Genomic DNA, 25,418 nt, shown 5'->3' on the forward strand with positions numbered 1-25,418 from the left:
TCGCCTCCAGGCCTATCTATTGTATACTTTGTCATGCAATAATACATCATTTTAAAAAAGTTGGCCTATTTATTGTTAAATATGAAACATAAACTCTAAATATTTGTGCACTGAGGAAATGGTTCAACAAGCAGTAGGAATTGAGCTCTAAAAATGTTTTTAATATAAAAGGCTCTATATAAAAGATGGACGTGGCCACTATGACATCACATTGGGCTCGTTTGAAGCTTCATACACTGGAAGACAAGAGTGGAGTGTTATCAGTTGCATACAGTATGTCCTAATTAACTGGTAAGTAACAGACTCAAAATAACATCATTCAGCCCAAATACAGCTAGAGCACACACTTATTTACCACACAGCAGGCCATGATCCTCTTATGATGGAGGAAGGTAGATAATTAGAACATGCCAGCTTCATAGCTTAAGTTGTGCAGTTTAATGGGAAATAGGGCTCCATGGTGTAGTGGTTTACACACTGAGCTGGAATCGAAGGAGATTTGAATCTATCTGGGGATCTGTCAGGATGGGTATCTGATTCTAAGTCAAAAGATGGTGAGCCAGGGGCGATTTTAGCCCACCCCCAAAAATGAATCAAAGCACCCCCAAAGTTTTCTTACTTTTTTTTGACAATATTTGCTGTTGGTGTGACACACTACTAAAAATATAAAAAGCATACAGTACTGTACTTGTTTGAGACGTAACATTTTAACAACAAAGGTATAGATAACCCCCCTCCCAAAATGGTTTGTTCCAGCTCTCCCCTGCTCTGGCTCTAGCCAGAGCGATGGTGGCTGAGACGCAGCGGAGCGGAGGTGTAAGTGCCTGGCTTAAAACAGGACATATTAGCTGCATTTAACCTTCAGTTACTCTTTATATAGTTGCTAAGAGTCAGACCATGTTTCTTTTTAGCTGAAAAACATTACACCAGGTAACCTGCAGTGTTGAAAACGTGTTTACCGACTATGTTTGCTACCCTACAATCCGTCCTGCTCTGTAGTAAATTCAGCGACATTTGACCGTCCTGTTGCTAACATTGAAATGTATACAGCCTATTTAAAATCTAAAACTTTAAATTCTCCGTAGCCTGCTGTTGTTACCACTGTCCTGTTTGAAATGGATACTAACTAGCTAACTGACTGAATGCCCATTAGCCTTATAACTCCTGTTGTGTGTGTGTGTGTGTGTGTGCGTGCGTGCGTGCGTGCGTGCATACAGAGAGACAGCCAGGTTCATAATGGATATAAGGAAGTTTTTTCTAAAAAGGAGCCACATTCAGGTGAAAGTGTAAAATCAAATGATCTGTCAATCAAGAATAATGTTGGATCAGTATTTCAATATTTATCTTTTATTAGATGTTCATGTGGTTTGGTTATTTGCCTTTTGGTTGAAAGTACACTGAGAGAGGACTTTTTTATTAGTGATCTTAATAGTATTTTTTCATATTAATTTAATTTATCATCTAATTGAATACAATCTATTTGTGCATGATTGTCAGTCCAAAGAGGGAGCGAGGAAAGAGGGGAATGTGAGGAGAAAGTACAAGGTCAGGAAGAACCAGGTAAGAAAACAGACAGGGAACAGTGACAGGCACAACACAAACTGTTAAACTGACAAAGAAAAAAACCCTGATTTTACTCAACACAATCTGGAAGTTGTGTCCTCCCTATATTAAAGCTGCTATACAAAATCTGTAAAACAAACTGGGTTGAAACATTTTTGAGCCTCTTTAACAACATTCCAACATCACGTTATAATTGATCGGGGAGATTAAAATTAATGATATATTTTTATGTGGTTCAGCCACAACTCTACTGAAACCTCAGCCAGTAATAGGTAGGCCAATTTTTGGACCCTCCAGTTGTCTGTATGACTGCCGCAGTACGTACATCACATTTGCACACTATCAGAAAGAGCCAAACAGCCCTGGTGGAGTGAGGAGCTGTAAAGAGAAGCAGATGCTCTGTTTATATTCTAAACATGTTTTAAGCTTGTTTCAAAGATTCTGTACTGCAGCTTTAAATGTTTTCCAAAAGCACACACACACTTAACTTATCAGTATTTCTCACACTTTTTACAGTGTGTACCACCTGATAAAATGTCAAGCTCTCCTAAGGACCACTATGAAAGCATGAAACTCATAAATCTTACAACACAAAATTAGTGTTATTAAATTAGTAAAATTAGCATCTGCAGTAAAGATTTTTTTCATACATTGTATAAATTCTACCACAGGCAAAGTTGCCTCCATTTTTATAGTTTTTATTAATATTTTGTAATAATTTATTTGTAATAATTCTGTTTTGGGAGTGTTTTTTATGTATCTGTATTATATTATACAAACACATTAAAAGTGAATCTCTGTCCAAAAAATGCACTCAGTTTACTTCTTACTCACTATGAGCATCATTCATTATTCTCCCCCAGTAATTAAGGTTAGGATATGTATTTTTTTATTCCAATACATTCTTCTTTTGTAGCATTTAAAAAACCTTTATCAGATTTGATGGTTTTGTTACAGACTTTTCAAAAAAGTGTTTTGCTTTTCTTTCACAAATGTGGGGATTAAATTGTGTTAAAATGTACAAAACAGTGATGTCATGTTTTGTGACAAGGACCCAGGCACAGAGAGACTTGATGAATTTAAGAATCTTATGATTTAACAAGGAAATTTGCAGACTTGCACAGAGATGGTAAAATTATGATGACTGATAACGGAGACGAAGACAACAGACGATGAGGACAGAGAGGAACAGGGGTTTAAATGCACCAAAGTGACAGTCAGAGAGAACTCGGGACAACATTTAAGGATGCAGGGACTGACAGAGACAGGTTTATCTTGCCTGGCTGGGCAGCTCTCTGGGTGCTCAGCACCCACAAAGCTCTGATCCTAGAATCGCCCCTGTGGTGAGCCCTTGTTAATAAGGAGATAAAATCATTGGAGATTGATTGATTCTGGAGCCTCACATGGCTACTAGAGGAACTGCAGGCTTTTGTAATTTTGCATTGGCTTCATTTTTCAACAGACGTTGCCAACTGATTCATGACGTAGTACTTTTAGCTTCTTGGTGGTGCCAAACATGCAATCCTCACAATCCTCACACACAAAACTGTCCTCATCATGATCGTCTGCAGATTAAACCACACCAGTCCATGTCAGCACACTTTGCAGAATCAGGTTTTCTGACTATGTCCACATTCCCACAACTAGATACTAACTGGCCAAGTGCTACAGAGTTAAAAGTGTGATAACAACCGGTACTTCCTGTTATGGATAGCACCTATGTAGCTGCAGCCAAGATTGATGACCTGCTGATATTTTGCATAGAGAATATGTGTTGGCTATGTGATTAAAAAAAGACTTCACTACCAAGAAAATTCCCAAACTTCCCAGTAGCCACTCTATTCCTGTTTGTGATCAAGAATGTGGAGGAGAAGCTTCTATTGTTGTTAAGGTTGCAAAAACCCTTAAATCATGATCTTATCTGAAAGCCAATAAACAGCAGCTGAAAGCGAGAACAATAATAACAACAACATGTCAGCTATCTCACCTTCCCCTCACTTTCAACCAGTTGCGACAGATGGCTGTCCGTCCTTGAACCTGGTTGTGCTCATGCTAATGATAGCATTTTGCTAAGAGTCACATTTGTTAAGTTATACTTGAATTGCCTTTGTACATCTTACCTTATATCCTTTGCTTAATTTAAATTTTAAAGATTTAAATATCCCTTGGTGACTAATATAAACAACAGCTTTAGTAATCATGGATAAAATGGAGAATTACAGAAATGCAGCTAACAAGGTTATACTAATATCTTTAGTCCTATACAGGTGAGTTGTTATCCTGGCTCCAACTCTGCAGTGCACTAAAACTGCAACTCATACTGTGACACTGATAGTCGCCAAGGGGGGGCATGTGTCTCTATGAAAATATCACTGCAGAGAGAGACTGAAAACGAAATGTTAATGTGAAGCACACTCAGCTGGCCTTGGCTCTGCCTCCAGTTATTAAAGCATAAACAAAGTTTAATCTATAAACAAGAACAAAACAAATAAACAGCTGTCCTCAGCTCTCTGCTTTGTGAGCTTTGCATAGGATCATTCAGGACTCGTGGGCATTTTTAGGCTATTAAATTCCAGCTTGGGGTTTCAGAAAAAGCATGAAAGTCTGCTGGGACACTCACTACATGAGGAAAAATTTGAAGCTATGCTGCAGGAAGAAACAAGTTTAACAACTAATAACAACCTATGATTGAAAACAGAATGAACCTATGATCTGTGTGAGACCAGCTACAGCAAGTCAGCTGCTGTATAACAGGCCCCATTGATTACATGTGAGGCTGGTGAGAAAGCAAAGTTACAATTACAGTTGTGTGGCTGTGCAGTAAAACATTTCAATTGATCTGTCTGGACCTCAAACAATGATAAAAATGAAGAAAGAGTAAAGAGACGGTTGAACAGCCAGCAGTGACAGAAAGAAAAGATATCCCAGTGCAACACAATGCAGTCCATCCCAATTAAACTTGTTTATATAAATCTATGCTATGTAAATCTCTCTCTCTCTCTCGCTCTCTCTCGCCCTCTCTCTCTCTATATATATACATGTGTATGTGTGTGTGTATATATGTATATATACACACATATGGGTAATTATGGATTTCTTTCTTAAGACTGTGCAGGACAAAAAACCCTGGTAAATCAATGAATACTGGCCAAGTAACCCCATCCACCGTGGGAGGGTTTCAATCAGCAGTTTATAAAACCTCTGATGCCTCACTCTGCTTTAAAAGGCTGCTCACCCACTTTCATTAATTTCATTTCATTAGAGGGACAATCAAAGGAGATTTTAAACCTCCCAATGGGGACTTGCAAATTTTTTTCTTCCAACATTCGGGTTAGTGTTGTGAAGTGGAAAATTAACCAGAAAGTGCATTTCTTAGAAAAACACTTTCCAAGAAATAAAAGGTTATTTTGAGATTCTGTCCATTAATCCATAAAACATGGATGGAACATTGTTTAAATTACTGATAAGTTACAAAATGGAGTTCTCAGGTGGTAAACAGATTTGAATCCAAGCTGCACCATGATTTCCTAAAGGGTCTCATCTCATATCTGCACTTTTATCCAGTGGCTTTCATAAAAATAATAGAAAATTTCAGTCAGATTTTAACAATAGTAACCAAAAATGTTTTGTTATTTTAGTTCTGCTATTTAATAAACCAAGATATGGTATTTTGATGAAGGTCCAAAGTTAAGGTATTAGATAATCATAAACAGCTGAGTGCAGAGCAGTCCGGTGTGGTAAACATTCGATTATTTAAAACACTGTGTAAAAGTCTTGAGTCAACCATCATTTCTTTATGTTTTGCTGCAAAAATAGGAAATACTTTATTAGCTGCAATTTTCTGAAACATTCAAACATATGAAATACAGCATAAATAAAAATACAGCATTCTGTTCCGTTTTGTGTTTTTCCTGTCCAAGTATGCTGTTACTGCACTAGCTGTGTGTTGGGAATCACTGAAATGCTGGAACCTGAATCTGTTGCCAATCGGATGCTACACACCAACATAGAATCGGAGCGTATAAGACAAAAGAGAGTTTGGATATTCTAACAACCTTGGTATGTCCAACTTTGTTCTTCAACACAGCATGAACTCTTTAAGCAAGCTCTCTTATAAATTCTTTAAGTAGTCTTCAAAGTAGCTCTCCAGGCTTTTCAACAGCCACTCAAAGACCTGCTTTGGGCGTTGGCTGCCTTTTGTGGAATAATAGTGTTGCGGTCCGGGCTCGGTGGAGGCCTATCCATGACTGAAAGTATTCCATTGTGTGTTCTTCTATTCAGGGATGCGTCTACTGCATTGACAGTGTGTTCGGGATCATTATCGTGCTGAAAAAAAGCCACTGGCTGTCAGACATATTTCCAGATGGTATTGCATGTTAAATCAAAATCTGATGACACTGTGTTCAAATTTTCATCAGTTTTGATAAAATCCCCACCAGCAGTGACTGAAATGCTGCCCAAAACATGACAGAACATCCACCTTGTTTTATTGATGGTTGTAAACACTCACTGTTCCACCTCTCTCCTGGTCTCCTCAATACATAATAATGATAATTTGAATTAAAAAAAATTACTAAGAACAATGATTTTCAGCCCTTTTCTTCTGTAATTTGGTGTAGCTCAGTCTTTTCTCCTTGTTTCCCTTCTTTAAGAACGGCTTCCTGCAGCCACCCTTCTGCTGAGACAACTTCTGACAAGACTTCAGCGATGGATCAAGTGAAGGGTGAGAAACATCCCTCGGGTCCTCTGTCAGATTTTCTTCCATTGCTTGAGGATATTACTTTCAGATTCTGATCTTCATCTGTAGAAAAATGAATATTCAGAGTTTTAATTCTAATAAAAAGGCAAAACTGTCAAAAATCTAGTTTACTTGATGGGAGTCACAATTTAATCTTAATCATGGCACAATCAATACTACAAAACAAAAAGAGATAAAAAAAAATCATTTTGGTTTGCTCATGGCTGTGATAGAAGAGAATGGATGGATGGGTTTGCTCCTGTTAGATTAAGAGATAGTTAAACCACTCAAAAGGTAGTAACAAACCTTAAACTAATTCAAAATTTTGACTCAAACAAAAGTTGGACAAAATGATCTGACAGTCTAACTAAATACTGAATTACGGTGTCGATCTACAAATGTTAATATCTTTATGTGAATGACTTTTCAGTTGATTATTTCTGGCATAAATGGGCTTCCATACATATCTCAGGCCAAATCCTAAAAGACTGCCAACTCTTCATTTTTATTTCCATTCTCAATGCTCCATCTCTTACTCCATCCAGTAACACACACAGCAGCGTCATTATTCAGAATTTTGCTAGCCACAGCTGCAAACTGGGCTCAGGAGTGATTGTGGGAGGTCAAATGAAGATGCATGCACCACATTTCCTCATTTACAGCTGAGGGTACATTCATGTCATTAAGCTCAGCTGAACATGCTAACAAGCGAGTTATCTGTGAGCTTCGCCGATGGTCACATGAGGTCTGACACATATCAGACCTCATGTGACGCTGTCAAGTTCCTGCCTACATGTCTCGCTGTCAAGTTCCTGCCTACACAGTGACTGAGACTCCAGCAGCTCTATTAGGATATTAATCAGATCATATAATAAACACAGGAGCAAACACTGCTCTGCATGCCTGAGTATGAAGCTGCATGGTGTTTAAAATTTAAAGGAATCTGGAAGATAAACACTACTATCCCATGAATGCTAACCCATCTGGTACAGTCTTATGAGCTACTTCCATTCTGTTTGTGCTGTAAAACCACAGCTCTCTGCTTGTGCTTACGCAGTTATATGACTCAACAGGAATTCATAAATACAAGGATACGTCCTCAAAAACACGCTTAAACATCTGAGAAAGATTTTCATTGCTTTTATTTGAGCGGGTCTAAAAACAAATGAGTGAAAACAAATGTCTCGAAACTGATGAATTATAGAAAGAGACGTTCTTTATTTTGCTGTGATATTTATAGGGCTGCCTTAGAGCGAGTGAAACACATCACACATTTCAGCCCCGAGAGAGCGCTCACCTGTGGGAGTGTTAAACCCACTGAAGCCTGACATAATTATGACAGATGCTTTGCAGTCTAAACTTGGATGAAATTATTCTGCACCCTTTGAAATTATTCAGCAGCTAACCTCACACTGACTGCTCTCAGGAACAATAAGCGAAGGTTGCGTGATTAATGTGCAGGAGCTGCCCAGAGGCATCACCGTGGCGGCGCGCCGCGATGAGAGCTGTTTCAATTCAGCCTCCTGTACTTCGGAAAGATACAGCACCCTTTGTTTTCAGATGAACTGCAGTATACATACTATCCTCTCTTCCACACAAGCAATCAGTGTAACAGTTCATTTCAGGTTATCTCTATTGGCTTTCACTGCTGCCCAACTTCATTTAGGTTATTTTCTACTAATAGATCTTAGTGTTGGCCTCAGACGACACAAGCATTATGGAGAGAAGTAATTGGATTAAAGGGACCCATTCAGACAAACAAGACGCATCAGGGGAGAGGATTAGGAGAGATGATGTTGGGAAGGAGCAGACAGAAGAAAACAGAGAAGAAGTGACGTGGAAGTGCAAGAGAGAATGAGCGGTAGAGGTGGAGGGGGCAGCGTGAAAGACTGTCACAAAAAGGAATGATGGAGAGAGGAAAAGAAGAAGAGTGGGTGGATAATTATACGAATAAAGGTGGGAGAGAGATGCGCAGACATTCGGTGGGTGGAGGAAGATGCATGTAAGACGCTGTTCTTACTGCAAAGAGGCATGTAGAGATTAGTTTGTCATCCAACTGTGAAATTACAGCACTGTGTATGTTTTTATTATCTTGTTTTGGTACGATAACACAAAAGTAAGTTTCAAAGGTTTAATTAGAAAGGCTGTTTTTATTTCCTAGGTTAAAAATGAATGTGATAAGAAAGCTGGTGTACAGTAATGATGAAACAAGACTCGACTTTTGGTTTTGCATTACAAGAAAGAGTTTAGATAGTCTGTGGCATTTACTTCCCTTGCAGCCAAGGGGTTCCTGCAGTGCTCGACATTGAACAGGTCTGTTGTGATTCAGACAGGGTGTGAACATGAAGCTGTCACACTTAGATCTAAACCATGACCAGAAGTGAAAGAATGTGATTGTAGTGTATCTGGGTCCTTCATTAGAAATAAAGTAAATAGCTCAGTTTTCAGAGTTGATCAGACTAAAGCTGCTACTCTCGCACATTGAAAGTAGCCAGCTGATGTGGCTATTATTCCTCCTGGACACCTGCTAGGTAAGGTGTTTCTGACGTGTCCACCTGGGAAGCGGCCCTTTGGGGCACACCCAGGAATCTTTGGAGAGATTACGTCTCTTGCTTGGTTTGAACTGAACTGAAGGCCTGGGCTTCTCTACTTAGACTGCTGCCACAGTGACCCAGACAGAACATGGATGTAAGGATGGCCATTCTATAGACACACTACCAACACTACTTGGCAATGGAATTTCAATTATTCAAAGAGGCGAGTGAGACTGAGAAGATTGTGTTGCAGTTAAAGGTAATACATGCTGAGCAACATTTACTTTGACTGAAATTACTGCGACGCAAAAAAGGAAAAGTATGTTGGAATCGACTGAACCTAGACACAGATGGCAGAGCTGTCATAACAACAAAATGGCAAATGGTGACAGGGCTGCAAATTATTTGCATTATAAGGACGCAAGACACAATTACAGCTTATTGGATTCTGTAAAATAGTGACAAAACAAGGCTAAGAAAGTTCAGTTTGACTGAACTACCAATTAAATACCTTTAAGTGGGTGCCCGGGGCAATTTTATATTCCACTTACGTAACTGCTAGACGTACTCTGACATTTAACCCTCTGATGCATAGTGGTCACTGGAGTGGACAGCTACTAAAACGTACATATCTCTTTAATGCATTGGTTTCTATGGTGGAACTGCATATTAGCCTCTAGAGTGCTCTCTGCTGCCATGCTCCATTGAGGTCAATTCAGTGTTCAGTTAGTGCAACTGCAAGTAAATTTCCTCTGAATCAAAGATGGCAGGCAAACTGTCACCCCTGCCGACCACTGCTGGCATATCCTGTCAATCCTTCTATGCTAAAAGAGCCCAACAGGTAAAAAAAAATATGATGATATGCAGTAACATCTAGGGAAGGATATTATCTGTTTGGAATAAGAAATTGTTATGTCTAATATGTAGAAAACTACGATTAACCATGTGTCCACTGTAGTGGACATCATGCATTACCCACTATATTTTTTTAACATAAGTCATAAATTGTCTCACTGTTTTTTGGGACTGTTTTGGTTATAAGTAAGCATATAATTGTTACATTTATAAGCTACTCATTTAAAATGTATATTTCTGTGCAGATCAGCTGTAGTTTGAGTTACTATAATAATTATTTTATCATATTTTGTAGACTTCAAATGCAGCAAAGAATAAGGCAGCGTACAGAATAGTCCAGGAAATTCCATCCAGCTCCAGTGATGATGATTTCATTGATGAGTGCAGTGATGAGGAGTTCAGTGATAAGTCCAGTGATGATGAGAGTGGCTGCCAGAGCAGAACAGAGACATAGGAACTACGGACAGCCTAGGTGTGATGAACACAGAAGTGTTTGGAGATGCAGAGACTAAGATGTCAGTTTGTGTTTTCTTCCAGCATGCTACTAAGGGCTTGGTAATACTGTCCTGCATCGTTATAGAACTGTGTAGACTCAAAAATGTTTCTCTTGTTGGAGATAGTTTGCCATATTCAGGTGTAGGATTCACAGCTAGGACTGTTGATTGGTTTTGTTATTTATGTCTAAACATTGGGGCCTTATGAGTTGAAAGTTCCAAAAAAATTGCTGAGATGTTTTTCAAAGGATACAAGCAAACAAGTGTTTGTATATTTACAATAGAACACAAGGTAATTAATTTTTATAGTAAATTCACAGTATTTCATGCTAAGTGCTCAGGCGCATGTAGTCCACTGGAGTGGACAAGTTTATAACTTTATAAAAAAACATATTTTTGGGGAAAAAAGAGTTGAACATTTTTTTTCATGTCCTGAGAAGAATAAAAGCACTTAAGAAAAAAATCTTGACCAAGGCTTTCATAATTCATGCATCAGAGGGTTAAAATAAATGCTCCTTTAAAAACTGCTAGAGACAGGCACATTATCATAATTTTTAGACCATAATACCTCATTAAAAGTCTCTCTGTGTTTTGCCTGTTAAATCTAATGCCTAACATTAACATTAAATCCAGCACAGTGTTAGCTCAGGCTGGCCATGCTGGAAACTTAGCCAGCAGTCCCAGTAGATCAGCTGGTAATAGCCCATGATTCATCTGATATGCTTTCAAATTTGGACAAAATTTGATATTAGGGGTGTGCTATTTAAGATAAAGATTAAGATCCTTCCTGATGTGCAGTGCAGTGCATGCCACTTTACAACCCGCCTCAACCACAGACCCTTCTTTCTTTCTGTCGCACCTAATCTTCTTTTAACTGAAGTATTTGTTGTTAACATTATCTTGAGTTTAACTGAGGGCATTATTGTTCCCACAGCATGCCTCCAAACAGCAGAGCTCTGTTCCCTATCAAAGTAGAATCAGCAGTTTTCTTTTGTAACAAAATGTATATACATTTAAATTGTTATCCTCCCAAAGCCAAACTTCAAATACCTGAATGTCAATGCTGACTTGTAATTGCGCAAAAATATGGATGGATAAAATTATATTATATTACTGTCCAACAACATCCATGCATTATTAATGCAACTTCTGCATCAGCAATCAAATCCATTTTTATAGCAGCAGCAAATACAAATGCACTAAACTAAACAGAATGAAGATATCATGATGCTTTTTTATTACACAGTGGGGGCTGCATGTTGACTACATCAGCAGTTTGTATACATGCATGTGTTGTGCAGCTTGCACATGTTGTAGTCTGAATATTATAAGAATAACAATTTTAACATTCTTATAGATACACTCTAGAATTCAAGGAGCCACAGGTCTTGAGTTCAGTGGCAGAATGGCATGTAACTTCATTTTTCTATGATTAAAAGTATATTTTTAATGATTACCTGAAAAGTTGTCGTAAAGAAAGAGGTAACGTTTGATTTAGGTTAGTGCTACAATATCTTTACACTGATTTATCATAGCTTGTACTCATATTACACATCTCTTTATACAGTTGTTTTATGGAAATTTGTGATACGTTTTATGGAAAGCACAGATCCTCAAAGCATTAAATAAAATGTATTAATAAAACATGAATTACAGTGAAGGTTAGTTTAGGTTTAATTACGTTTAGGGTAAGCAAATCATATATATAGTCATGAAGTAAGTGTGTCTCGAGCAGGGAAGCCCTGTCAGTATTTGATTTTTATCAAATCTTTCCAGCTCCAGTTGTTTACCATTGACTCAGCAAGTCAATAGCTTCCTCTTCTATTGTCTGTGAGTGATGACAGTTTTCCCGCGGTCTGGACTGCAGTCACACAATAGGGCTTACTTGTCATTTCCAATTTTCAAGATTGTGATTTTAAGAAGAAAAGAAAAATCTATTGAGTGGTTTCAAACCCAGTGTCTCAGCTCAGAACAAAGTGTCAAATAGAAACAATAAAACTATCCTTATAACCAGCTCTATTTCCTGAATGAACTTCTGTGTGCTTTGAACTTAGATTTTTATAACAAACTTCCACTGTTCACCATGTTTCCCTGTTATTTTTCAGGTGCCTTTGGATTTAATTGCAGCCGGGATCATTGATTAGCTTCCTGGGAAAAGTCGATTTCTTCGTCCACCGTGACAAATAATCAGTAATTTAAGTGTTTTCAGAGCTGACACATACAGAGTTTGGGGCAAAGACAGTCCAATAACATAGCGATCGATACTGATCCATTATCCTTCCCCTGTTTCTTGACAGTTTGAGTGGATTGGGTGATGCAACCACATCACCTTGAAATTCCTTGTACATTTAAGGCATCTCCAGTCAATTAATTTAAAGCTAAATGTATTTTCAAGAGATTAAAGTAGCATTATTCATATTTTAGCCTGTGTAAAAATGATAAAGTGTTGATCCATATGTGTACACAGTAATCAAATATTGCTTACTCATATTCTGTGGTTCCTTTTCAATTCATAAGTACAGAAAAACTCTTAATATTTTATTTTCCAAAAGTTTTACAGTGAATTAAAAAACCTTCTATATTTCATGACAACAAAGGGCAGGTGTGAAGTGGCTTAGGTCTCACTTGCAAGAGAGCTTCCAGGTTATGCAAGATCTCTGATAATCTTGTGTCTGGCATTTCTCAGCAATGGGCCGAAGAAGACATGTAGAAGAAGACACGAAGTGTGTGTGTGTGTATATATATATATATATATATATATATATATATATATATATATATATATATATATATATATATATATATATATATATATATATATACAGTACTGTGAAGAAGCCTTTAGTACCCCCTCCCCCAATAATTTTTAAATAGGTTGCTTCACAGAGCCAGTTTTTGAAAATGCCAAAAATAACACAGATTGATGGGCATATAATAGTATTTTTATACCAACAAGGTGATTCCAGAAGAGCTAGTTGAAAACCAGCCATATTGTTGCATGATGTGCGCATTGTGCCCTTAAAATTTTTGAGGTAAATGGGACAAGAGGAGGACAGAAGAAGTGGCAGATCTAAAAAAAAACAAAACAAACAAACAAAAAAACCTCACAGCAAATGATCAGTGTCTGAAAGTCAAAGAAAGACACACAATGGAATCAGTCATGGATTGGTCTCCCCAGAGCTCGGACTGCGACATTATTGACATAGTGTGGGATCATCTCAGGAGAAAACATAACAAAAGAGCCAAAGTCCAAGGGAGAGGCCTGGAGAACTATTCCTCAAGACGACTTAAACAAGAAAGCTTGCCTAAGAGAGTTCAGGATGTGTTGAAAAATAAAGGTGGTCAGACCAAATATTGACTTTCAATAAATTGCTAAACCTATCTTACATTTTACTAGCAAAATATAAAGAAATAAAGAGTGATTTAATACTTGCAAAGTTCTGCACTGAGATATACTGACGTATATGGAATAGTTGGTTCACAGTGAGGAACATTGTTGTTGTTAAAAATGCGATGACATGATTACAACAGGTCTCCATGGAAGCAGTGTAGATAATTTGACCAAGCATCTTTGGTGAAGCAGTTTATTCCCCCAGGTTAAAGGTCACAACTGTCATGATTGTTTGCTGTTGTCAGAGTTGACCTCTGCACAAAATATCTCCTGGGTTGTACCTTTGAATTTGTAAGAAAATTCACGTACTGTTGCAAACTGAGTCAAAAAGTTACAACTGCATTGGTTTAACTGTTATTGTTATAGTGTAGCATCAGTATGTGTTCATCCCCAGCTTATAGAAATCCATCCTCAGCACTGCGTACATATAAACTACTGTTATTGCCCACAGAGATTATGACCCTGACAATGATGCATAAAGCAAACTCATCTTCCTCCTCTGTTCTCTTCAGCTTCTGATCGCTGCCATCTATTCACAGTTGCTCAGCACTCATATAATCCAATCAGAAATCTGTCAGCACATTTGCTAAAAATTGCAGAACGCAGCACATCATTTCCACATCTCTGGCACACTCTCCAATTTCCTTCATATTCCACTGATCTGTCTAGAAAAGCTTCACTTCAGTCATAGAAAATGTTGAGTATCATGCAGACAGCAGATTCAGCGAAAGTCAAAATCATTTTTTCTTTTGATTTCCAATCAAAGTCTGTGGGAAAATGTAGGGATTTGACGAGGTTGTATAGTTTTTCTACATGTCAGCTGTGGTCAGGACCCTAGGTCAGAGTTCAGTTGCCAAAAGCATATACGCTTGCTGCCTACCTGCTGATGTAGAAGGTTTAAAACCTGTAGCATATTCTCTGTTTTTTATATTTATATTTTTACTTTGGAAAGAACCTCATAAAGAATTCAGAAAGCAGCTAGTGAAGAGGCTGGTGGGCTCACTGGAACAGCAGCTCCTAACTCTGTACATCAGCGCTGCAAACACCATCAAAGCAGCAGACAATGTACCTTTGTGGTCTACACAAAGAGGGAAGACAGACAGACTGTGTTTGAGCTCAGGGAAGACAATAAAAGCTATTAGAAATGTCAGGCTTGAAATGTAATACTGATCCTTTCATCAGACTCAGACAAAAAGAAAATGCATTTCCCCAAATATATGAAAATACATCAACAGTAATCTGGTGAGAATTTGTAAGATTGCCTGTACGATATCCCCACATACCCTTCTTCCTGTTAAAACAACATCCTACATTACTGTGCATTGATCAGCAGCCATGCAATTAAATTAGTAATATATTAGAGAGTTGGTTTAGCCACAACAGGAACTAAATGCTATGTACTTAATGTGTAATGCATGATAATGCATGGATTAATTCAGAAATTTGTGAAACATTTTTGCCCATTTCAGGAATATTTGGTTGCTTGCTTGCTTTTGACTTGGCAGAGAGAGATTTGAACCTTTCTCCCTGGATCTTATAAAGCTATTCTTTGCCTTGGTTGTGTCGTTCCTATTACAAATTGTTCATCATCCATCACTTCTTGCAGAATAAAGGCTGGGTAACTCCCGCTGCCACAGTTGCTGTCAGGTTTATTTAAACTGCTATGAAAAGGCAGAGACAGCTGACCTTTCCCCATGCTGAGGAATGTCTTGTGTGTTTTCACACTGTAGAAAACCGTTGTTTATAATTGGCTGAGATCCTGAATTTCTTAGATATGTAGCTACACATCAAGTGTTTTTTGTTCTAAAAAGATATACTTGTACTCTACCCTCCACATTTACCACATGAGGAAAGTTTCGTCCTTGAATCAGAAATCTATCTTCAGTCGACTTGCCTCCACCTCTGTCTTCAAATCTATCTGCAGCTTGCACTTTTAAGCTGAGGTCTGCAGGGGCCACTTTAGATTTTCAGAGGGACACACATATATATTTATTTGTCACTGCTCTACTATGATTTATCTGCAAAAGCTTTTCAAGGTTAGCAGAAAAGATAAATTAACCACTGACCAAGTCCAAGGAGCACATCTTTTTCCAAGGCAGCAGGCAGAGAAAGAGTTTGGTGAGAAAAGTTCAGAAGCAGTAGCAACACACTGACTTTCAACCACTTTCACAGATATGGAATAAAACAAGTCAAAGACTAACAGAAGAATTGGCTCAAGAGTTTCAGAGACAGAAGACTGGGCCTGATGAAGATTCAACACTAACTTAAAGATTTAGCTGTGATTAAATATAATTATCATCACACAAAGGACTTGATATACTTATATCTATATAATAATTAATCGTTTTGTCACAACAGATACAGACAAAAAACGACCTCAGTTCATCCAAAAAGACTCATCAAAAAGCCTAATAAGGAGGGACTTTCTAAAGTTATCCATTATTGCGGGGGCAGAGGGTCAGAGCCTTTATGAGAGCTTCAGACAAGGTTATAATTATTCTGACATGTTGATTGGCAGCACCACCTCCATCCGTTTCCTGCACTTCTGCCACCTCACTCAGAAGAAGGGTTTGAAGCATGTGGAGTGCTGATGTATGTGCTGTAAGAGCACTTTCTTCAGTATTGCCTCTTAAATTTTTAATCGAAATGGACATATTCAAATATGCCTTTAAAGACCAAGTCCTCGCCTGTCTTTGCCGATTCACCCTGTCTTGTGAGGGCAGAGCTATTAGTTTTCTAATCACATGGCAGACACACACAGACACACACAAAGGGTGGGAGGTATTATCCAACATTGTCTTTATCTTGGACAACATCCACCTCTCAGACACCACCTTAAGGGAGTCCAGCTCCATCCCCACAACATTACTGGCCTCACGGATCAGTTTATTGAGTCTGTCGGCATCTGCGACCCTCAGCCTGCTCCCCCAGCATGCAACGGCATAGAGGATTGCACTGGCCACAACAGACTCGTAGAAAATCCTGAGCATTTGTGTGTTTGTGTGTGTTTTTAGTCCAGTTTATTGTCAATGTATACTCCGAGGTATTTATAGTACATAGAAGTACATATAGAAGTGCATGTTTTACAAGAATGGATTAGATCAACATCAGCGATTCACTTTTCAGCTAGTCCAATCATCAGTTCCAAATTAGTCAAATGCAGTTAACAGAATATTATTCAGTCATCAAACTACATTGTTAAATGAAATCAACACTTCAGGGTCTCTAATTGTGTAGATAAGCTTTTTAAGGTGAGCTTGAATAGAAAGAATGTATGAAGAAATAATTATTTGACTTTTGCCGTCTGTGAGCAAGATTAGAAAAAGTTAGATTAATGGAAACTTGATCGGAGTCTCTGGAGCTCTAAGTGCAGCGAGTACTAATTTCACTGCTGTGAGTTTCTTTGGTTTAATGAGGTCGCTCAGTCATTAAATGGAGATTGAATATCATTTAGGTTGCTGTGGATTCATTTTTAGAGCAGTAAGATCATCATCATCATCTGGAGTACCAACATGGAAAAAAAACAGTGAATAATATGAATATGAGGCACTTAACTCAGGGGTTCCCTCAGGATTACACGTATTATTTGGTGCTTCAAAAGCTTTAAAACTCTCTACGGTTACATTTTTCGGTATTTATTTATTTTTATATCTCCAGAAGCAACTTTTCACACTTGCAGGAGGAAACCGAAACATAAGATGCAGGAAAGCAGAATAAAGTCTCAAACACAAAGCTGTAAGAAAAGGCCGAGGTCATGCACGGGTCGGCAGGCTGGCAACGTGGCAGACAAACAAGTGAGGGCCAGGCAAAAGTCAAAGTCCATGAAAGTGCGAGAAAGCCATGCATGAAGAGAACACTTGGAAACATGTGTATATAAAAAATAGAAAACTGGAAAATACAAGGATCATGAAAATGTGATGGAAAGCTGCAGCACTTTCTGTAGTCCAAACAAGAGAGGGTGGGGAAAAGGCTGGAAGTGACGTGACAGAAACACTGATTTCAAAATGAAACAGGAAGCGATAAAACAAAGATGTAAACCATGGGCAGTTGTTGCTGATCACAGATGTTTTAAACACAAAGCACATAAAATTGTCAACAAGCCCTCACTTACTCACTGCTGACACAGCAGAACAGAAGGTAGCCAGTGACAAAAATATTGTCATAATCTCCTCTGTAGGTCTGGAAGATTTATTTGTACACTTTTACTTCACCAAAAATGTAAAACTAACTATCTAATTTTTTTTAATTTCCTTCGATTAGGAGATTCCTGGTTCTCTTAATTCCTCCTTGTCCTATAGAGGTCATAAATTATTTGCTACCACTTAAAAGTTTCCTCTTCCTTCATATAGAGGATATGTGTCAGTCTGTGAACTTTGTTAGCAGTAGAGTTTATCATTCTCCAGATTGTAAACTCATTAACATGCCAGCACCACCTGGAGTCTTACAAAGATGTGTTCCTGTTTCCTTTAATATTAGACTCCTGCAACTCAGACTTGTCTTCCTGTCTTCGTCTATAAAGAGAGCAAACATCTCTGTGTTGGCTGAAGGAGCTTTTTGGGAAGTTCTGGACTGACTGCAAAGTTATTAACAGGCTTCCCAAATAGGGCTGTGCTGCACGTGCCAGCACCGAGACACCCATCCTGTGGAAACTCCTGCTGACTGTGTCAAGAGTGATGCCTGAGAAATCTGCGTCTGTAGTCTCCGTAGAGTCTGTAGCTTTTTCCACTAAACTTGAACTCGTTAATTTCAGTCTGCAGATTGAGTTGGCATATTAAAAATCTGTTTACAGTCTTTTCAGAGGGCTGCTTGGGGCATTCACATCATTTATGCAAAGCCTGATCTCACAATCAGCATTTACTCAAAACCTTTACCTGAGGTATGTCAGAGTTTCTAAAGTGTTTTCTTCTGATTGCACTTTAAAAGAAATCATTCCTGCTTGTCCTGAACACCCTGAGACGCCAGCCATTGTCCCCAATTGCACTGATTCTTCAATTAGCACAGCGGGAAAACACAACACAATCAGTATCTCTATTCAGACTTTTGCATTGGTCACAGGAGGGGAACACGACATTGTTTATTGTTGTTAAAATAGCATGTGACCCAGGGATAGGGAACGTCGACTGCGATCATTTCAGCTTTTTTTTTAGGCTTTTTCGAAGCCTTTAAAAAGAGTTTGAATAAGTGAGATAATACTAAACAATGGAGGGAGACAGGAGCCAAGCAGCTAAAAATAAAGGGGAAAAGAATCTGGACATAGGGTGTGCGTGTGTGTGTGTGTGTGTGTGTGTGTGTGTGTGTGTGTGTGTGTGTGTGTGTGTGTGTGTGTGTGTGTGTGTGTGTGTGTGTGTGTGTGTCAGAGAGTCAGTTTCTTAAGGTCAGTGGAGAATTACTGCAAAAAGAGGAAGCACCTGTTCTTTTTCATAACACACATTTGCACTGCTATCTGTGTGAGGACTGGCAGTGACATTATGCATTAACTAGCCCTGAAACTTTATTACAGTTGAATGTCTAAACTCACCCTTATGTGAACCTGATTCCAGCCTTAAACTTAAAACCAAGTCTAAGCCCTTCAAACAGCCTTTGGTTGTTATAAAAGAGCAAAATGTGCCCAGTCACAGTGCCTCATATTCAGAGTGGTTCCCACAAAGATACATATACAAGCACACACAGTTTACAGTCTTGTTTACATGGACGTGGCCCAGGGCAGGCCTCCATGGGGGGCACACGAGTGAAATGAGCATGCAGAGGTTTAGCGCTTTATCTGTTTTGTATTCTCCAGTTTGCTGGAGGATATGCAAAAAAATAAATACATTTCTATAAAAACACTTGTAGTATAAGATCACAAAAGCCTGCAAAGCAACTGTTTACACAAAGTAAAGGGCTGTATTCTGTTAGCTATATTTATGATCATTATTTGTCCATGGTGGTAATGGCTCCACGGTGTGCTGGTTAACACACTCACCTACAAACCAGATCTCTGGTTTGAGTGTTGCAGGGCTTATAAACCCACCCTCTAGGGGTGCACAAGCGAGTATACTGCCAGTTCCAAGTGTGGATTAATAGAAGAGCGGTATTAGTAAAATCAGCAACTGATCAAACGTGCAGATGCATCTGCTGTGGCGACCCCTCAGGGAAATAAAGGAGCAAAAGTTCTTTATAGTTTTGTTTTTCCATGAGTCTTATAAATGGACACACACATATAATGAATAGAATAGAATAATCCTTTAATTCTCCCACAAGGGGAAATTTGGTTGTAACAGTAGCAAAGAAAAAAGCACATATACAAACAGAACAGGACACAGAACAGAAACAGACACAATCTTTACAGAAAAAATATTTACATAGTTACAAAAACAGAGTACTGTACAGTTTTTATTAATTAAAGTACAAATAAAAATGGCAAACCCAGGTTGTAATGTGCAGACAGAGCAGGGTACTGGAAGATGTTTAAATAATTAAGAATATTTAGAAATAGTACAGATTGTGCATCGTACCTGTGCATTAAAAAGTAAACTTGTAACTTCCAATAAGTTAGTATATATAAATTAAGAAAGATAATGCTATAAAAATGGAAATAGGGGCAGAGATTTATTAATATTTCTACAAACATACATGAAAATGGAGTATGTAAGTATAATATACATTGCACATTCTGAGGAGCTTGAAGGTCAATATTAGGTATGACCACCTTTATTCTTCATTACAGCCTCAAGTGTTTAAGGCAACCTCTCTTATAAATTCTTTAGATAGACTTCAAAATAACTCTCCAGGCTTTATGAAGGACCTTCAAAGCTCTTCTTCAGATGTTGACTACCTTTTGTTCTGTTCTCTATCGACAGAGAGGACAGAAAATGGAATAACAGTGTTGAGAGCCGGGCTCTGGGGAGACCAATCCCTGCCTGATACACTTCTTTTGTGTGCTTTTCTATGCAACAGTGTCATGCAAAAAAATGTAGTTGTTATCAATCAGAAACTTTCCAGAAGGTGCTGCATCATAGATCAAATCTGATAGTACTTCCTGTTTTCATAATCCCATCAATTTTCTTAAGATCAACACCACTGGCTGAAACAGCACCAAACCGTGACAGAGCCAGATAGCTGCCCCTGCTCCCTGTTGTACCTCTCTTCTTACCTCCTACATACAAACTGATGATGGCTTTCAGGTCCTGCAATGGGTTTTTGCTGATTTCGTTTTCCGGCTTCTTAAGGACATGACACTCAATTGCTGATTTTTGCCCGATAGTTCTTCTTTTGTCCTCCACTTGTCCAGTTAATGTTATGTGTTTTTGTGAAGTTGCTGCAAAACGTTGTCTGTTATCTGTATACAAAAAAATGGGTTTATCCCTGGAGTTGAATGCCATTTTTATGCTTGAATGATTCATAAGTCAATGTTAAAAGCTTAACGAACAAAAGCAGTCCTCTGAAAATGGCCAGGTACAAGGACTGGACTGGATTAGTGAAAAAAGCAGCCAAAGAAATGTCCAAAGAAAAACTTTGAAAAGCCTCCTGAAAACCTGGAGAAGTATTGCATGAGGCTACTTTTAAAATGCTCCATGAACCTTTTAACTATCAATTATTAAGTAAAATGGATGTGTGGCTACCAAGTTCTTTAAAAAAAATCAGAGAGGTGCACAAGCTTTAGCATCACAGCTATGCAGTGTGGCAGAGATTCAAAGTTTGATGTGCTGGATGGCTGGAGGCCGATATATGAGTTTTTCCCAGGCGTTATGGCTGTTACAGGCCAAAGATGTGTGTTACAAATTGGCTGCACAGTAGGTGTTAATGTGAGAGCAGTTAGATTCCCAACAACATGGCAGGGGCAGACTCAAAACCATATTTAGAAAAGAAGGCAGACTTGGAGTCGTCACTACGACTCGGGCTTAATGTTAACTTTGGATGCTAATTTTAGACTTCATAAACCTGGCCTTGTAAATGTATGTACCGGAGACAGTGGACAGTGAGCTCCCTGCAGTGTCTTTCAGTACAATGGAGAGTTTAACAAGACAAAACAGCATGCAACATTGCTTCAAAACAGCCACTAATAATGCATAACTCTAAGCCTTCATCAAATTCAAATGCGAAGCATTGTGCCCAGCTTAGGAGGTAAGTAAGTGAAACATAGGACTTAAGAGAGTGTTCCCGCCACGGTCCTGAGAACAGGAAGTCCAGCTGTAATTCACAATTGAAGATGTGTTTTTTTTTTATATTATTTGTCAGAAGAACTATCCCAAAAAGCTGAAGTTATATAAAAAACAAAAAAAAACACACATAAAACTAGCAAATGTTTGGAAGCCGAGGACGGGACGTGTCAGTTTCTGCCAGGGAGCAACTTCTGGAGCCAGGGTTTTTGAAACGACTCGATGACAATAAAGACAAACATAAAAATGTTGTAAAGTTGTTTCAAAGGAAGGAAAAACTAAAGAGACCAAAGCCATTTTTGGTACCAGGCTATAAACATTAAATATAAAGTCGGGCATTTCCAACATGGAGCCTTAAGAAATGAAATTTCTTCCAAGGTTTTTCTTGGGGTTTTACTATTGCGTTTAATTTGCCTCGTCATAGTTTCATGTCAACACCTCTATTTGTAGCCAACACCTGATGCACAGATATACCCAACCTCTTTGACAAAACTGTGTCTGAGGCACAGCTACAAATGCATCATCTTCTTAAAATGAGAGAAAACACACTAAGAAAAAAAGTTCAAAATTCTGTCTTTTCTGTAAGTTTTTCAGTATTATTATTTTAAATTGGAGTTTAATTTACCTGTGTTTGCAAAGATGCTGGTGTTTATTGTGTGTTTGTGTGTGTGTACGGAGAGACAGGTGGAATAATTTGCACATGTAACAAGGATTAAATAGTTTAGTAGAATAACAGGCCTAAAGAAAAAAGCTAAAAAAGAAAAGTACAAAGTGCTCTACAAAGCACAGAATCCTTGTATCATCCATCGCTGCACGGGCTTTTCTTAATTAATGATATTTTTTGCCTTCTGCTGACTCAGGAAAGTCAGGTCTTTGATTCACATGTTCCAAATTTTGGTCAAATATTTGCAAAGCTAAAGCGTAATCTCAAGTGAATACCTAAACTACTTCTTTCTTTGAATTTTTTTGTTTCATACCTGTTGTTGCTGTGATCTCCCATTTGGGAGATGAAAAGTTCACACTGTTCACGCGGTCCCGGTCCTAAAGGAAACAATTTCCAGTCATCTTAAAAATTAGAACAACTTTTCCTCCAGGTAAACGAGACACCCCTGTGATCATGCACATTGCACATGCTGCATGAAACAGTTTACCTCATATTATCTAAGTATTAATCTCTGTTGAGCTAATATTTGTCATCAACATGCATTATAATGCAAGTCTTACAAAACTGTTCTGCTCTAAATGAAAGCCATTTTACACAGTGTAGAAAATGTATTTGCTTCAATATGTCTCCAATGTTTGGTTAAATCTATACAATTCATAATGTCACACCTCACTGCTCACATTTATTTAATTGCCGCGCGGAAAATATTCCAACGAGCCATTCGTCAAACATAATGAATTGTCAGATTTTATTAAAGGAAGTGGTAACGGAGACCCTCAGAGGTTATGTTACAGGCGGATATCTGTGTACATTCAATTACATTCTGATGGAAAACAGGAAGGCTTTGCCTAATGAAGCCTCGAATCTTGTCGGGTTCCCGCTTAAATGAATTATAATAACAAGACAAAAAAAAGGCAGCAATCAAAGATGGGCTTCTTGTGGATTGTAATGCTGCGCACGTGTGTGTGTGTGTGTCTGTGCAGTCTTGTCAGTATTTAAGTGTAATTCAGAACAATCTTTTCCTGATTGCACACACCTGATATGAATGCAGAAACAGACACAATGGGACTTTTTTGAAACCACTTAGCCATTGATGATTAGATCTACATGCAAACTGGATGTTCAAAGAAAATATTTTTCTGTTTGCTTCACACTTTGGGCCTTATAGCGTACTTGTCTGTCCATCTGAGCGTCTTGTACTGCACAGTGACATTTCATATCTTTAGCTTTTTGTCATTTACAGCCCTCAATCATGTTGAAAACACATATTGTTGGAGACCACGCTTATTGATGGTACAGATTACTAGGTCACTATACACAAACACTCTTAACTCGTCACTAATGCAAAAAGCATAGAAAAACAAAATATGTAAACAGGATCAGCTCAAACTGGACTCAGAAACCAGAGTGTCGACTGTTTACTGAGAGCAGGAATGAAATAAAGGAGAGCAGATAAGCAGCTAGAGAAGATAACCTTTCAAATATAACCAGGAGCGCTGCCAGAGAGGCCAAGGTGAGTTCAATAGGATCTTGCAGTATTTGTTTGTTTCTTGAGCAGATGCTCTGGAGGGTAAATGGCTGTCAAGTAGAAGTCCAAGATGAATGGGTGAGCAGCAGTGAGAAGTGAACAGGCAGGTGGAGAAGGGGAAGTCCTTTCCTTTGCAGGTCCCGAGAGCAACTGACCGGTTCAGGCAACAGTGACTGGTGGTGATAGCAAAACTCCTCATAAAAGCAGGAATCCAGGAAAACAGGTTTACACAATGATCAACTACAAAGGAGACTGAACAAAGACTACAAGAACCGTCACAAAGAAGCCCTAATCACACTATATAGGCATTAACCATCTGGTAAACGGCAGTAGCACCATCCAGTCTTTAACCCTCTCGAGGCAGGCGTTGCCGATTTGCAACAGTTAAGAACTAACAACCTGATTACCCCACATACATATTTTATGAGTTTTGTTTTACTCAGAAGTACCACTGCAGGACTTGGTTGTGCATTAGCAACAAAAAGTTTAATTTGAGAGGGTTAAAGCTTCTCTGTCTCATGGCTCTGGTTCTCCTGGATTCTCCTTGTTTCTCTCTTTCTCTCTCTCTCCCTTTGTTTTTGTGTGTATGTGCAGTGTTGATCGTGGGCTGGACTCTTCTTGAGTCTCTGCCCTACTCGGCTGTGATTGTTCCTCCACTGCAGGTGGAGGAACAATCACAGCCGTTCTAAGGCACAGAGAGACAGCTGTTCATGGCTGGAACATTAACCTACGCCGTTAGCGAGACCTCGGCTCAATCTCTGGTTGACTTGTCGTGTGTTTCCTCGTGGCTTCCCTCGGTGATTGTTTGCCTTCCTTCTGTTCAGGTTGTTGTCCCCTTCGTTGTGTCCCTGGAGTGAGGTGAGCTAGAGAGTTTCCCCTCAAACCGTGAGAGTGTGCGTGGGTCGTGAGGATTGGATGTTTGGACTGCCCTCTGACCTCTGGATCTCCCCCACATTAACCCTCTTCTGTGTGGCCTGTGATTTTCTCTTCTCTGTAAATAAACAGAAAGGACAGATTCTAAAAGTCTACAGTGAGCTATGTAGCTAAGCCTGGTATAGCTAGCAAACATCTATACACGGGCTGTTTGTTGTGAAGATATGCATAAGGGGGGAAATAGTTTGTTACATGTGTTACTGAAAATAAACATTTAACAATAGTAAAACTGTACCGTCGTGCAGGACGTAAACTGTGAAGTAAAAGGTGAATCTTTTTATAACGAATCAATAAAAAGCCAGTTTAAGGTAATATAATAAACCTAATGAATGAATTAAAATGTGTTGTATTTTGACTCAGGGGGGCCACAGGATGACCACCACTGCTCTCAATCATTTTTTCTTTTTATAGAACAGCAATTTCTCCCTTGCAGCAATCGGAAACGCAGCTGGCATGAAACCCAGAATGACAGGGTCAGCAGGTGGTTCAGGGAGAGACACAGAGGGGAAACAGGCAACCAGAAGGCAAGCTTGATAACAAGCAGAATGGACAGATAACAGCTGGGCAGAGAGCAAGCAGA

General features: G+C 38.7%; 1 long non-coding RNA gene across 1 annotated transcript; it reads left to right on the forward strand.

The window, feature by feature from the left end:
* The first annotated feature begins 799 nt into the window (after window positions 1-799).
* On the forward strand, window positions 800-24,935 carry LOC308386251. Its single transcript, XR_013969754.1, has 3 exons — window positions 800-1,560; window positions 6,216-6,286; window positions 24,730-24,935. It is a non-coding gene; the product is annotated as an uncharacterized lncRNA (long non-coding RNA).
* The last annotated feature ends 483 nt before the right edge of the window (window positions 24,936-25,418 follow it).

Source organism: Rhamphochromis sp. 'chilingali' (genome assembly GCF_963969265.1).
Source record: "Rhamphochromis sp. 'chilingali' genome assembly, chromosome: 18".
Taxonomy (NCBI): domain Eukaryota; kingdom Metazoa; phylum Chordata; class Actinopteri; order Cichliformes; family Cichlidae; genus Rhamphochromis; species Rhamphochromis sp. 'chilingali'.